Genomic DNA, 15,421 nt, shown 5'->3' on the forward strand with positions numbered 1-15,421 from the left:
GAAAGATGAGGAGAAAATTTAAAACTCAAAATCTTATTGAAGTGAATGTTGAAATCTAGTTTTTTTTTTAAAGAACTAGGAGCAAAGGATGGAGGATGTAGAAAGGAAGAGTGAGGCTAAATTGCAGGAAGAAATAAGCGGACAAAGAATGGCCATTGGGAAGACAATGGCATGGAGTTAGATGGCAATTTTATAAAGCTTGGCCACTGGTGACCACACACACACACACACACACACACACACGCACACGCACATGCACACACACACACACACCCACACACGCACACCCACACACACAATGTTGCAGTTCAGTAATTTTTTTTTCAGTTGTATCTGGCTCTTCGTTACCTCCTTTGGGGTTTACTTGGAAGCACAGCACAGTGTTTGCCATTTCCTTCTCCAGCTCATTTTACAGATGAAGAAACAGGAGAAAACAGGGTTAAGTGGGTTGCCCAGGGTCAAACAGCTAGGAAGTATCTGAGGCCAGATTTAAACTCAGGAAGGGGAGTCTTCCTAACTCCAGAGCTGTTACTCTAACCTCTGTTCCACCTAGCTTCCCTATTCATATATACATACATGCACATACACACACATATACACACAGATACATATATACGCCTTTATATGCATGCATTTGTATATGTGTATGTGTGTATGTGTATATGATCTTTATTTACTCTTTTTTAAAAATGGCATGAATTTAGCTTGCTTTTATAGTATGGCACAAGCAATATTCCATGACACATGATTATTTTTGTCAGATAAGTTGTAGAGAATGTTTAGGAAAGTTTTGGACTTGATGCTTTCCGAGGTCCCCTTTCAATCGGAGACATTGATTCTATGAATTTCCACCTCAGACTCTTTCGAGCTGTGTAAGTATGAGCAAGTCAATTAACCTTTGTGAGCTTCTGCTTCCTCATTTTGAAGCTGAGATAATGATAATTCTGCTCTCACAGGGTTGTTATGAGGTAAGAACTTTGTAAATCATAACATTTCGTGATATGGGAGCTGTGATCAGTCATATGTCATGATATGGCTTTGTAAATTCTTGGTGTTTTAGCAGAGAGGAGGGAAGTGTGAGAATATTTGTAGGGAGATAGATATTAGAGATTGAAAATGGAGAAATTCTTGGACTCCATAAGTGAACAGGAAGAAAAATGCTTTTGTGCATCTGGAATGTTAGAGAGTCCAATGACTCCTGGCTTCTCACTGAAACAAAGACTTATCTAAAACGCGAATTTTCTTTTAGCGATGTACTATAGCTTTGACTCATGGAATCCTATGTAAACTGAAAACACGAAACTGAAACTCATTTAAAGATTGGCAGGCACGAGTGAAGTGGATGTCATAGCAAACAAGTTATTATGGAGAAGAATGTATGAAGAAGGCTGTCACTGGTATAGAGGCTTGCAGCAGTGAATGGATTGGTCATGGAGTGAGAAGGAGGGGTAGCAAGTGGGCTTTTAGGATGCTTCATTAGTATGTTCATTGTATCAAGAGAAGAAAAGCAAGGTCCCAGCATGTTGGGTGAACTCCTTGTGGTGAACATATGGGAGAATGCTACAAGATTGGCAGTCACATGTGAGGTGTGAACTATATTGTTGGACTTCTCCAAAATGGGAATAATTGTTGCAAAATCCCCAGAGATAATATCCCAAAGATGCTGGAGTGTTGAAGGAAAGGAAAAAAAAAAGAAAAAAGTAAAAAAAGACAAAAAGACAAAATAAAGTGCCATTAATATTATCTATTGATGCATTTTAATTTTTCACCACCATAAGTGTCTTTTATTGATGCCTTCTGTTTCTTACATTATTATAATAGCAATCAATCAATAAATCAACCCATAAACATTTATTAAATGCCTACAATGTGCCAGGAACTGTGCTAAGTTTTGGGGTATCCCATTTATGCCTTCCTCTCCCTCTCCCCAAGAATTATCCCATAGGACAAAATGTATTATTTTAAGGGGAAACAATTAGCTAATTGCTACATTGACAAAGTATGAAAAGAGCCTCAGACCTCCCTCCTTGCTAGAGTGGTGTAGGCCTGTCCTCTGCTATCTCCTCATCTGTATTCTGCTGCACTTTATACTTGTGTTATTTTCATTTTTGACTTTTTGGTGTATCATCCTTTCTATTTACATTGCTTTAGTCATTGTATAGATTTGTTAATTGATTCTTAACTGATTTACTCTGAATCAGTTTATATAAATCTTCCCATGCTTCCATGCTTTCTACACTCTCAGCATCCACCAGACCCACCATTTCTTACAGTTTAGTGGTGTTCCATTACATTTGTCATTACACGCACAATTTATTTCACTATTCCCCAAATGAGGGGCATCTACTTGGTTCCAATACTTTTCTTTCACAAAAAGTGCTTCTAGAAATATTTTGGAGTATACAGGGACTCTTTTATTAATGATTATTTCCTTCGCATATAAGCCAAATAATATAACTGCTGGTCACCTTATTTGCATAATTGGAAATTGCTTTTCAAAATAATTGTATCATTTCACAGCTCCACCAACAATGTATTAGTGTGCCTATCATTCCACTACGCTCCAACATTAACTATTGTTATTATTTTGGTAATCTTTTCCAATTTTCAGATTTAAGGTGAAGCCTCAGGGTTCTTTTTGAGTTGCATTTCTCTTATCATTTGTGATTTGGAAGATTCTTTCCTGTTGTGAATACTTTGAAATTCTTTTCAGAACTGGCTCTTTATAACCTTTGTCTACTTATCTATTAGTGAATAGCTATTCTGTACTACTATGTATTCTATAAATCATATGTGTATATTATTTGTTAATATTGCATAGAGATTTGTTATCTACCTATGGCCACTTAGATGGTGCAGTGGATAGAGTGTCCAGTCTGGAGTCAGGAAGACCTGAACTCAGATATAGCCTTTGGCAGTTACTATTTTTAGGCTGAGAATTTCTTCAGCAGTTGTCCAAACTAATGAAATTCTAGGTCCATCGCTCTTCCTTGCCCCCTTCTCCCTTTGCAGCTAGATACACAAACAAATGAATGAATAAGTAAAAAAAAAGAATGAACAAATATAATAGATAGATTGATAGATAGATAGATAGACAGATAGACAGACAGACAGACAGACAGACAGACAGATAGATAGATAGATAGATAGATAGATAGATAGATAGATAAACAAATAAAGTATATATATATATTTTTTTTTCTTATTCCCTTTTTGGCATTTCTTCTATTAGGTTAGTCTATTTTAATTGACCAAAATGTGAATAAAACAACAAGAAGAAATCCTCATAGCATTGAGTTGGAAAGGATCCTTTGTCCTAACCTCTTCAATGGAGAAGCAAGGACACTGAGCCCCAGAAAAATGAATAATATGCATTGTAATAACTTAAACTGCTGGCATTCAAAATCAGATCTGATTCTGAATGCAAGCCTAATCTCTTTATGTCAAACAATGCTTAGTTTTTGTTTGCTTGCTGCTTTATTTTCCCTTAGAGAAAGTAAAGGTTGGTTGCTGCCCTTCATCCTTGAAGAGGACCACAATGAATCACCCTACTAGAGTCAAGCTTCCGTGTGTTCAACTGTGGCAGATCAGACCAATATGGAATATTCTAGTGCAGGTTGGGCACAAAGAGTCTGTGTGAACATTTGGGGTGGATACTCTAAATTTGTGTATACTACATTTCTTTTGAATTGTTTCAGTTCTGCTTTGCTCACAGAGCACACACCTTCTCTAATGTGGGCATGCCATGCTGAGTGTCTCCCACATCACACAATCAGTTCCACTGTTCTTAAAGAGTGTCCTTGTATTGCTTCTTCTGACTACCATGTAAACACTTACCCTGTGTGAGTTCTCCATAAAATAGTGTTTTTAGCAAGCGTACGTTTGGCATTTGAACAAGGTGGCTACCCCATTGGATTTGTGCTCTCTGAAGCAGGGTTTCAATGTTTGACAGTTCAGTTCAAGAAAGAACTCAGTGTCTGATATCTTATCCTGCCAGGTGATCTTCAGAATCTTTCTGAGAAAATTCAAATGGTAGACTAGGAGTTGGAGACATTAAGGGTTAGGGTAAGTAATATTATTAATACCTTGAATGCCTGGGAATTAACTCAGCTGTTCCTTGCACAAGAAGCTCCTCCTCTAGCCTAGAATGTCTTCTGCTGGGCTTCCCTCATGCCTGGGGCTTTTTCTTCTGCATCCCAACTTCCAAGCTTCTCTGTCTCCCTTCACCCCTCAGCTAAACTCTCACCTTCAACAGGAAGTCTTCTTCAGTCTTATTGAATCTTAGTAACTTCCCTTTGATACTATCTCTGATTTATTCTTTAGATGGAAAAATAAAAGAAATGATGTTGCCCTTTGCTTATAGACATTGGGCCCCAAGTCTACAGGTCAAGGCAATCCTTTCCTCATTTAGTGTCTGAAAGGGAGAGGTTATGAGAATGAAGGTTTGTCTCTTTGTATTTTCATCTCAGTTCTCCCTGAGTCATTATCTTTTGGCACTGGAGACAGTAAAAAAACTTTTTTAAAATCCTGCAGCATTAACCCCTCTTTTATACATGGACAGAAACAAGGTACCCAAAGTTCCACTTACTGAGTTGAAGTCAGACAAGGAATATCTGCACATCTTTACCAATAGGAAGGAAAATTTGGAACAGGCTTTCAGGTCTGAGTTCTGATTGAACAGTTCCCAGGGACACTTCTCTCCATCCATTTCCCACCAAACCACTTTCCAGTTTTCCCTAATTTTTCTTCACTAGACTTTCTCTCCCCCAAAGGTATGTTTTCTTTGACATATGAAGCAGTGGGTTACTATGTTCATTTGCTGCTAGGTCTTAATTGCCTAGGATATGCCATGCATTAGTTTTCTTGACTGCACTTATTCATTTTAAATTTGAAGTCTCCTAAAGCCCCAATATCTTTTCCTGAAAAATTTCTGTCTCATCATATTACCACCATCTTATGCATCTAAAGCTGATTTTGTTAAGCTTAAGTTGCAGATTTTTCATTTAGCACACTCCACAAATGTTTGTTTAATTGAATTGAGTTGAAATTCATAGGAACTTAGAGTGCAAGACCTTAATTTCACATGTGAGCAAACTAAAGCGGAAGAAGTTTAATTGACTTGCCCAGGCTCAAAAGGTTAATCAGTGTTTGAGGAGGGATTTGAACTCATGTCTTCCTGACCTCAAGGCCAGTGCTCTATCCCCAGTGCCACCTGAGTGCTAAAATATGGCTTTGAAGGTTCATGTCCCTCCAGCAAATACTCAAAATCTCTTCCTTAATTTCTTCATTTGTAAAATTGGGCTAATAATAACATCTATCTTAGAAGGTTACTAGAAAAGAAAATAACATAGAAAACACATAGCAAACCTTAAAGTGCTATAGAAATCTTGGTGATGATGATGATGATGATAATGATGAGGATGAGAACTTGACCATGATCATGACCATGAAAATAAAGGACTTCCAAATTCTCTTCATGACAAGAGCCTGGCATTTTCCTGTTGTTCCAGCCAAGAGCACAGGGGACAATGGCTCATCAATCTCTCTCCCTTGAACATTAGTCTGGCATGGGAGTAGCCCTTGATTGCATTCAGAAGAGTTTTCCCCTTGAATTGTGGCTGCTTCCTACTATCTATGGAACCTCAGGACTTTAGTTTTAACTTTCAGGTCATTAGTTTTCTCAAGATAAAATAAAGAATTTGGCTGATCAAGGGCTTCTTAACTTGAAATTTGTAAATTTGAAAAAAGTTGACTAGTATTATTTCATTATAATAGTTAGCTTTTATCATACTACATATTTTGTATGTTTTATGCTTTTAAAACACTATGAGAAAGGGTCCAAAAGTAAGTAAAAATAAGAATTTTCTAATTCATATTCATAAATCACAGAAATTTGTCTATGGTATCCGGGTCGAGACCTTCTTGATTAATGGGAGGGTCACCAGTAAATCTGTTGATGCAAACAAAAGGACAAAAACCAATCAATGAGAAATTCACAGAAAAAAAGAATAGTGCTGACAGACACAAAAAGAAGAACTGTGACCGAATCTCAAGTTCGGTTCATTCAAAGTTGATTTGATCCCTTCTGCTTCTATGAGGGGTGAGAGAGGAAGGGCTTGGATTGTCCCTCAGCCAATCACTCTGAGGATTTTTTTTTTGCACTCCTTGAAAGATAATACTGATATTTTTGTTTTAAATTTGTATCCCTAGTGCGCAGCACCATGCCTATCACACAGTAGGTTCTTCATAAATATTTATTTGGTAATTAATATAGGGATTGATACTCTCCAATTTCTGAACTTAGTTTGAAAATTAGAGGTGAAAACTTAGAGTAGTTAATCATTAGGGGAAGGATCAGTTTAGGATCAACAGAAATTATTATAAACAGAAGCATTACTTGTATTAAGTTCTCATGCCTTTAACTGTTACAGCTAAAGAAACATGTGAACTCGTGTCTACAGAGAAGAGGATTCCATAGAAAAATGAATTTATCTGTGCCCTTCATTCAATTTCATAGTCAGTGCCAAACATTTGTTAGAACTTGAATTTTGGGCTTTCATTGCAGCCATTGGTGCTAATCCACACATGATATATTGTTAGCATTTCCAGGATTATAGTAAAATTTATTAATTTAAAATAAATTACTCTGCAATTTGTAATAATTTGTATAGGGGTGGGTGGAAATTTAACTTTTCACGACCTGTGACAAATATATTTGCTAAGCAAATGAATGGTGTAATAAGATTGCAAGGAGGTAATGTATAATGGAAAATAACAAATCGTTTTTCAAGCATTTTTGGAGTACTCATGTAAATATAAACAACTTAATTACAAGCTAAGTATTCCATCATTGCTTAAGTTGGTGTTTAAATATGCTAATTACAAATCACCAATTTATTTATTAAAGGAGGGCTTCTTAGAATATTTTAGGTACTTTGTACATTTGAAAAAAGTGTGTACTTTCTAAAAATCAAATTTATAGCTCAACATCTACTTCATACAATGCATTATTCTAGAATTCTAACACTTTACCCTAATTCAGATTGAACTTTTCAATAAGTAATCTAATTTTATAGGATTTTCCTGTTCTTTTGACTTGATTTTCCATTAAAGTCTTCTTCTGGTGACTTGAGTGAAGTGATGGTGAATTCTCAAGGTCATTCCAGTGTGGCACAGATTCTTGTGAGTTCCAGCACACTGGAATGGTTTTGAACATGGACCAATGATGAGCTATATTTTACAATAGGAAGAGAGGCTCAGTGCTATTAATATTTTGTGGTGTTGTTTTTTCCCCCACTATTTCCACATGCCACCTCTCCAACTGTCAGTTTTCAAAACTTATTTTCCAATAGTTACCAAATGGCATCTCCCATAAATATGTTAAGGGAAATTTCATAGAAGGCTTCAAATCTGAGCTGGGTATTGAATTATATGTAGTAGGGAGCACATTGTGGGGAGAAACATCCTGACACAGTTTTTAAATATTTATTCCTTTCCCTGCAATGTTCCTTGTCCTCACCCTTTCAATGAATGAGAAAAGCTTGAAAGAGCATCTTTATTATTGACAGCAACCCAGATGAATATGTTCCACAGGGAATTATTCAGTCCTGTGGTTCTTCACAAAGTGTTGGAAACACTTTAAGAAGAATGGAGAAGTTTACAACAGGAATTAGCCCAAGTTGGGATGAGGAAGCATTGCAGAATGAAACCGTTGGATATGTCTATAATGGGGTTTAGACATTGTAAAGGGGAAAGTGAAACTAGAAGCCTGTTGAAGGAATAAGTAAATAGGGGGATGGCAAGGCCCATACATTATCATAACAGGAAAAGATTGATTAGGACTGTGAGAATAGAAGGGGAGAAATGAAAGCAAATTGTGGTCATACTTTGGGACCATGTGACCAACAAGACAGAGCCCCAGATACTTTTTGCTGTCTTTCTGACTTCTCAGTCTTCCACATAATAATCAAGCAGTTTCTGCTGTCCCCATTGTGTAAGACACCAAGAATCCTCAGTGTAATAAGCCATCCCAACGAACTAACCACAGAAAAGGTGGCTCTCTAATCTCTCCCTCAGTAATCCCTTGCCACTGTGCAGTGGCAGCGCTATTCAGATTAACTCATGACCTTTCAAGAAAACTCAGCTTCTTGCCACAAAAACCAAAAGGTAGATGCTTACTCTGGTTGTGACTGCAGTGTGCTTCAACAGAACTCAGCTAGAGCACTGAGGAAATGAGGGAAATGGAGCAGGACACCAGGTTCTGCATATGTTTGTCCACCAGACTTACAGGAAAAGAGAGTGGCCCCCAACTGTGACCGGTTCTGTCCCCTCAGAAGCTAGTTTTGGCAGAGTGAGGTAGGTGAGATAGGCATTTTCCAGAATAGGAGGAGCCTCAGATATTTTTTATATCTCGTCCCCTGGGAAACCACCAATCAGAAAATGTTCAATAGGGGATATAAAGAGAAAAAAATAAACATTAAAATGGCAAAGATATCAGGAAGAAAAAAAAATCAGGTAAATACCTTAAAAATAAGCAGGGAGGCCATTACTAACAAAAGGGAAGGTGCGCTCCATCTCAGCTAAATCAATTCAGATATCTTTGATTAAATATTGCAAGACAAAAGAAAATGAATAAGTACCTGACTAGAGAGAAGACTGTGTGGATTCCCAAGACAGTATGGTAGCACAGCAGAATGTTTATGAGTGGTTTAAAAGAGAAATAAATATTTGGAGCATAATTTAAGGCCTGTACAGGAGAAATTATTCAACATTAGCAAAAGAGAAAAAAACAAAACAAAACAAAACAAACATCCTTATATCTGCAGTGGTAAATTTCACCAAAGAAAGCAAAGAGAGAACAATTGACTGGAAATGAAACTATACAAAAGTAAAAGACAATCATTACAAGAAAATAAAAAAGCAACAACTTTCAAAGAAAGCACGGTCTATTTACAACTAAAACATAATGATCTTAAAGGCAATTTGAGGATTATAGGTTTCCCAAAAGAGCACATCAAGACAAAAGTCTATATATCATAGTGGAACAAACAATATGGAACATTGCTTAGAAGCTTTGAACACAGAAAACAAAAGTGCCAACAAAAAGAATATGTTTATCTCTGGAAAAAAATGCAAAATTAATTTTAAAACAGACAAAACCCAATAAAGCATATATTCCAAGATGCATCATGGTTAAATTTAACAATTCCAAAGGCAAACAGCAAATTCTGCAAGTGCCAGGAGAAAGACTTTAAAATATAAAAGAAAGGAAATTTAAAAACAAAAACATAGTAACATAAAACTCTTCTTCACCCACCAGTAAACAAAAGTGGATTGAATAGAGCAAAGCAAATCAAGATATTCCTCAAGTTGACATAAACAAAAAACCCAGGATTTAAGCATTAATGAAATCATATCATAAAGGATGATTGAATTTTATTTCCACTGAAATCATGATACATTATCTATGAAATCTAGGATGGTTAGTACAGGAAGTAAACTGATTTTAGAGAGAGAAGTTGGAGTTCTCTGAAAAGGACTTTTTCCTGTGTTAAAAACTGCCAGGCCAGGTGAAGTTCATTAAGGATGAAGTTTATTAAGGCAAGACACAATCTTAGATAATAGGGCTTTTCTTAAGGATATCCTGAGTTGAATCTTTAACTTTCACTTTTGTCAACTCTCTTAGAATTTGAGAAAATTCCTTTCTCATGCTATGGAGATCGTACAATCTGAGTGAAGCAGACGTCCTGAGTTGGAATTGTTCTAAAAAAAAATTGTGGCCTTTCATTCTTTTAGTAAATAAAGTTTGAAGAGAATGAGGATGGGGGGAGGTGAAATGTGAAATGTAATCAGGGGTGGAGACTCACTGGGGGGCAGCGTAGGTGTTTTTTGTTAGGTATAAATTTTGAAGTACCCAACCAATGGGGAACAGGGGAGGGAAATGTGAGTTGGACTAAGGAATAAAAGGCTTTGTAATTTTCTGAAAGGGTGGGCCTTCTTATGGGTCACCTGGTCTCTCGCAAGAGAATAATAAATAAAAATATATATATTTTTTAAATTCACTGATGGCCACATGGAGTTCTTGGAAAGATGCTTGTTTCTGACAATATGGACCTTGAATTAAAAAAAAATAGTATTTGAGGCATCCATCCAAAGAAAATTTACTTTCCAAATACTTAGAACAATATTAGTAAAAGAAATATAAACTCATAGCAACTAAGGAAGGACTGAAAATGAAACAAAATACCACAGATAAAAAGGGAAAAAAATCTAAAAAGAGAGACTCCTACCATATTAACAGAACATCAGTATGAGAACAACAACCTAACGTGGGAGGGACTGTAGCAGCAAGCACCCCAGCATCCCCAAGGTGGCTGCCAGCACACGTTCTTAGATCTGCTTTTCTAAAGGAAAGCAACTCAAAATGGGCTAACAATCTTGATTTAATCAATCTAACATATCATTTACCTAGTTCAGGGGGAAAAGGTCAACACCCCGAACTTCAGAGTATACACACAAAAATATTTCAAGCAGACAGGCTTCCAAAGTGTCCAACTATTACATGCATGCCAAATCACAGTTACCAGAGAGGAAAGAGTCAACATCTGGGTTTTTCAAAGCCGAGGGGCTCTCAATGGCTGCCCAGAGCCTCATCTGGTAAAATCACACAACACTTGTCAAAGTGAGTCCCAAAACAAAGCCTCCCATCAGGGCTTATATAGCCTTCTCCTGGCTCAGATAATATAACAACCCTCTTGACCCACTGCCCAATCACAAAGCATCTCCTGAGAAACCAGCCTCCCACCACTGGATCCACATGCACTTAACCTAGGGGCAGAGAAGATCTTAAAAATTTACATTCCTATAACAGGGACCTATCAAGAGATTTCTTTTCCAAAGTTGTAATGGGAATGCAAATTTGGAAGATCTTCCCTGCTCCTAGGCCAAAATGCACCTGAAGCCTGGGGAGGGAGGCTTGTTTTTCAGTAGATACTTCTTGATTGGCCAGTGAGTCAATAAGGTTGTTACATTCTCTGAGCCAGGAGAAGGCTATATAAGCCCTGATGTGTAGCTTTGTTTTGGGACTCACTTTGAGAAGTGTTCTGTGATTTGATCTGAATTCTGGGAAGCCATTGTTGAGAGTCCCCCGGCTTTGAAAAACCCCGATGCGGAAACCCAGATGTTGACTGGGTATGGATGTAATGGTTGGACAGTTTGGAAAGCTGTCTACTTGATCTGTTAATGTCTTGATAATTCTGTCTGTATATTTTGAAGTTTGGGGTGCTGACCTTTTTCCCCTGAACAAGGTAAACGATATATGTCTGACTGATTAAAGTAAGCTTGTTAACCCATTTTGAGTTGCTTTCCTTTAACAAAGCAGATCCAAGAACCTGTATGGGCAGCAAACCCTGAGGACGTGCTTGGGGTGCTTGCTGCTACAAAAGTACACAAAGAAACAAGGGTAAAACTGGAATTCAGATAAAAAATGATGGTAGAGATAGAGTCTGCAGATATCCAGCTCGAAATTTCATGACAACACCTCTACAAGTGAATTGCTTTCTTTTTGTGGGCATAAACTGCAAAATGGGAGGGAAAGGATAAGGAGGAATAGTCAATATATCCTAACCAAGAAAAAAGTTTAACAAGGAAGGGAAGATAATCCCTATATTTTGTCAGGAATAAGAGGCTCTATAGGAAAATGGATGAGGAGATAAAGGAAGGGATTGAAAGAGAGGAAGGAAATGGGGAAATCTTTATACACACACACAAACACACACACATAAAAACATGTATTTGGAACTGGGAAATCCACTGTGTCTGAACTGAGCTCAACTATAGACCTGCTTCCTTTCCCTTCCCAGAGACTAGAGTGATACCAGGAAGAAAGAGGATTTCACCTCCTAGGTGTTAGGGAAGGAAGTTTACATGTTTGTGAATTTACCTTCTGCAGTAACTATTTCTGTGTCATCTGACTTTTAGAGGCAAAATGGTAGTGGGGTGGAAGGGAGCTTCAGCCCAGACTCTCCTCAACTGAGGTTACTGGAGCCCCTGTGGGGGAAAATGAGGAAATCGGTCCTACAGATAACCTGTGAGTGTTGTGTAAATAATTTAAGGTGTGCAACAACAAGTTGCTGTATCTGTAAGAGAGGCAGTTCGGTGCCATTGTGGCTGAATTTGAGGTTAGTAAGACCTGAGTTCAATCCTGCCTCAGTTACTGGCTCTGTGATCTGGAACAAAGGTAGCAATGGGTAAGGGGGAGGTCATTGGGTTGTTCTAGCTGGTTGGTGGGTCTACCTTTTCCACGTCTCTCTCAGTCCAGTCCCTGCTCCCTTCAGTCATTAAAGCAATTTTCTGAAAGGATATGTGTGACCATGTTAGCCCCCTAGATGATAACCTAGACTGGTTCCCTATTACCCCCAGATTTTAATGCAAAATTTTCCATTTGGCATCTAAAATCCTTCATAGCCTCCACTTCCCCCACCCCCACACACCATGCAGTCTTCCTCTACCTTACTCCCCATCACATGCTTTTTGACCTAGTGACACTGGCCTACCTCCTTGTATTCCTCAAACAAAACCTTCTGTCTCAGCTCCAAAAATGTTCTTTTTCTCTCATTCTCATTGAGAAAAATTAGGATAAAATGGAATGTTCTTCCTCCTCAACACTGCCTCCTGATTTTCCTGGCTGCCTTGAAGACCCCACAAAAGTCCCATTTTCTACAGGGCACCTTTCCAAATGCCTCTTAATTCCAGTGAATTCCCATTGTTGATTATTTCCTATTTATCCTATTTGTATCTTGTTTGTCTCTTTATTGGCCCCTGATCATGCCTTCTAGGAAGTGGGGGAGCAAAATCATGAAACTGACCCTATTGCAGTAGATGAATGATTAGCTCATTCACTGGTCTGGGAAACTCACCATATAATTAATTGGCGTTGTCAAAACTAGGAGAAATTACAATGCTTCGTATTGTTTTACTTTTTACTGTTCCTATCAGTGTGTGTGTGTGTGTGTGTGTGTGTGTGTGTGTGTGTGTGTGTAGTGCATTAATAAATGGGAGCAGAGTAGTAACTAATGTCGCTCTTTGCCTGAGGTTAACAACATCCAGAGAGATATATTTCTTCACCCTATTTCACAGACTATTACTTTCTACTTGTTGGACTTCACTTGCCCTGACATGAGCCAAGAAGATGAGGCTTCTTCATCTGACCCACCCATCACCAGGGGTCCTGTCACCACGATCCACCTTTCCTGGGAGTTCACCTAGCCCTCTCAGTGCATGAGCCAGTAGTCATCCCGGCTCTTTACTCATGGCTGTTACTCATTTACCTCTCCCCCACCTCTTTTTTATTCCTCAACTGCTGCCCCATACCTCTCAAACACCCGTGCTTTCTGGATGCAGGGAAGAATTCCTTGTTAATAGCTCTAAGAAGGAGTGATGAACTTAAGGGGTGTCATGTTGGAATTGGCTCTGGATCCTCCAGGAAGTTGACTTTGTTTGTTTGTTGGAAGTGTCTTACTTGGATGCGTTTAAAGGAACTGTCCAGCAGCCTATCTTGTAAGGGGTTCCTTCTTCAGCCCTTTTCTTTCCCTGAACAGCTTATTGTGACATTCAAGAAAGAAGGTACCCTTGGGGCGGCTAGGTGGCACAGTGAATAGAGCACTAGCCCTGGAGTCAGGAGGACTTAAGTTCAAATCCAGCCTCAGACACTTAACACAAAAACTAGCAGTGTGACCTTAGGCAAGTCACTTAACCCCAATTGCCGTTCTAAAAGAAAAAAAAAGAAACAGTTAAGGTCCCCATGAATCTATATTCTTGTCTCCAAGGCACTTTCTTGGTTGGCTTCATTTTTAACCCCTTTTTATTGATGAAATTTTAGATTTCAAGCTTTTATCTGCTTGCATTATTTAAAAAAAAGTTAGCATTTATATAGCATTTTAAGCTTTAGACCAAATGATCACATTGATATAGGCATTTTCTCCAGCACTGCTCACCCATGCTGGTCATCCCATGCCCCTTTCCGCTATATTCTCCTGTAAGAACACCGCAGCATCCTCTCTCAACTTCCATTGGCTTTGGAGAGTTATTGCATAAGGGCTACAAGATGACATACAAGGCTACAACGTGGGAACTATTGAAGAGTTATCTCATTCCTATTTCATGACTAGTGCATCCCCTATTGCATAGGGCAGAGGACAGAGCTTTGGGCCTGGAGTTAGGAAGAGCCAATCTGAAATCTAACCTCAGATTCTTAGCCATGAGACCCGGGGCAAGTCACTTCAATTTCATCTGCCTCAGTTTCCCTGGCTAACGATGAGGGATAATGGTAGCCCTGAGCACCCTGGGTTATTGTCAGAATCAGATGGGATAATATCTGTAAAGTGCTTGCTGCAGTTTCTGGTACAATGTAGGAGCTTAATGAATATTTTTCTTTCCTTTTCCTTTTTTGTTCACATATTTATTTCAAGTCATATCATGCATCATTCTTGCTTTTTAATGCCTTGTTTGTGGTTCTCTGGCTTGGTGCAGACCACCTTTATTCTTTGTGTGCCTTTCCAGTGCCCATTGAGTCATCCTCAACTTCCTCTCTTTGGAACCTCTAGGCATCTCTTAACCACAGGCAAACAGTGACCTTGACAGACTGAGGATATCAAGATAGGAGCCGATAACTCAGGAGTAACTGGGCATCGAGGAAATGAGTTCAAATTCCCCCAGCTGGTGCAGCCTGTTCTCCTCTCCTCTCAAATCCCAGGCTGGGCTCATTGGCCCTCTAAAATCTGTTGCATGTGTCAATCAATCAGTCGACAGCAAGGCCTTTTTCTTACACGTCTGCCATGTGTCAGGCATGCCCTGGGCACTCGGGGGCCCAAGAAAAAGACGAGCTAGCAAGCTGTCAGGTACATATAAACAAGCCAAGGCTATGTAAACTAGATCCGTGCATCTGTTCGTGGACATACATGCACTTGAGGGAGTGAGCTCTATAGGTTGTCTTTTGAATTCTGTGGAGACATCCTTCACCAATCAGTTTGTTTGCTTTTTCCTTAATGGTAAATTAGGATCAAATCTCGTGAGGGACAATGGAGCTCTTCCAGGGCCCTGTGCAGTGCTCTGGGTCTTGATGGAGTCAAGATGACCTTGCCTGCAAACCAAAGGCTAAGGAAGGCCTGCACATCCCTGGGCCACCCATGGCTGTTAGCTCTCTCCCAGACAGCCTCCACAGCAGAGGCAAAGGCTTTTCCAATTTGGTCTCTAAGGTGCTTCTTTGAGCCCGCACCAGAGCCCTTCACATGACTTGATCAGGTTTCTCACTAAATTTTCTTAAAGCTTGTTCTTCCTTCTACTCCTTTTTCTGTTTTAAAAAGAGATGAAGCTTGTTTTCTACCATTCATCAAGCAATCAATCAGCAAGCATTTATTAAGCA

At 38.8% G+C, this 15,421-nt stretch overlaps 1 long non-coding RNA gene across 1 annotated transcript in view; it reads left to right on the forward strand.

Moving 5' to 3' along the window:
- LOC138164771 (uncharacterized) overlaps positions 1 to 11,351 on the forward strand; it is a 132,132-nt gene extending 120,781 nt beyond the window's left edge. Inside the window, exon 2 of the long non-coding RNA XR_011169170.1 lies at positions 11,021 to 11,351. This is a non-coding gene — a long non-coding RNA (uncharacterized lncRNA). The remainder of the gene's footprint in view (positions 1 to 11,020) is intronic.
- The last annotated feature ends 4,070 nt before the right edge of the window (positions 11,352 to 15,421 follow it).

This window comes from Petaurus breviceps, unplaced genomic scaffold (genome assembly GCF_028583685.1).
Source record: "Petaurus breviceps papuanus isolate PSGF00001 unplaced genomic scaffold, PetGlider_PUasm1.0 207, whole genome shotgun sequence".
In the NCBI taxonomy this organism is placed as follows: Eukaryota; Metazoa; Chordata; class Mammalia; order Diprotodontia; family Petauridae; genus Petaurus; species Petaurus breviceps.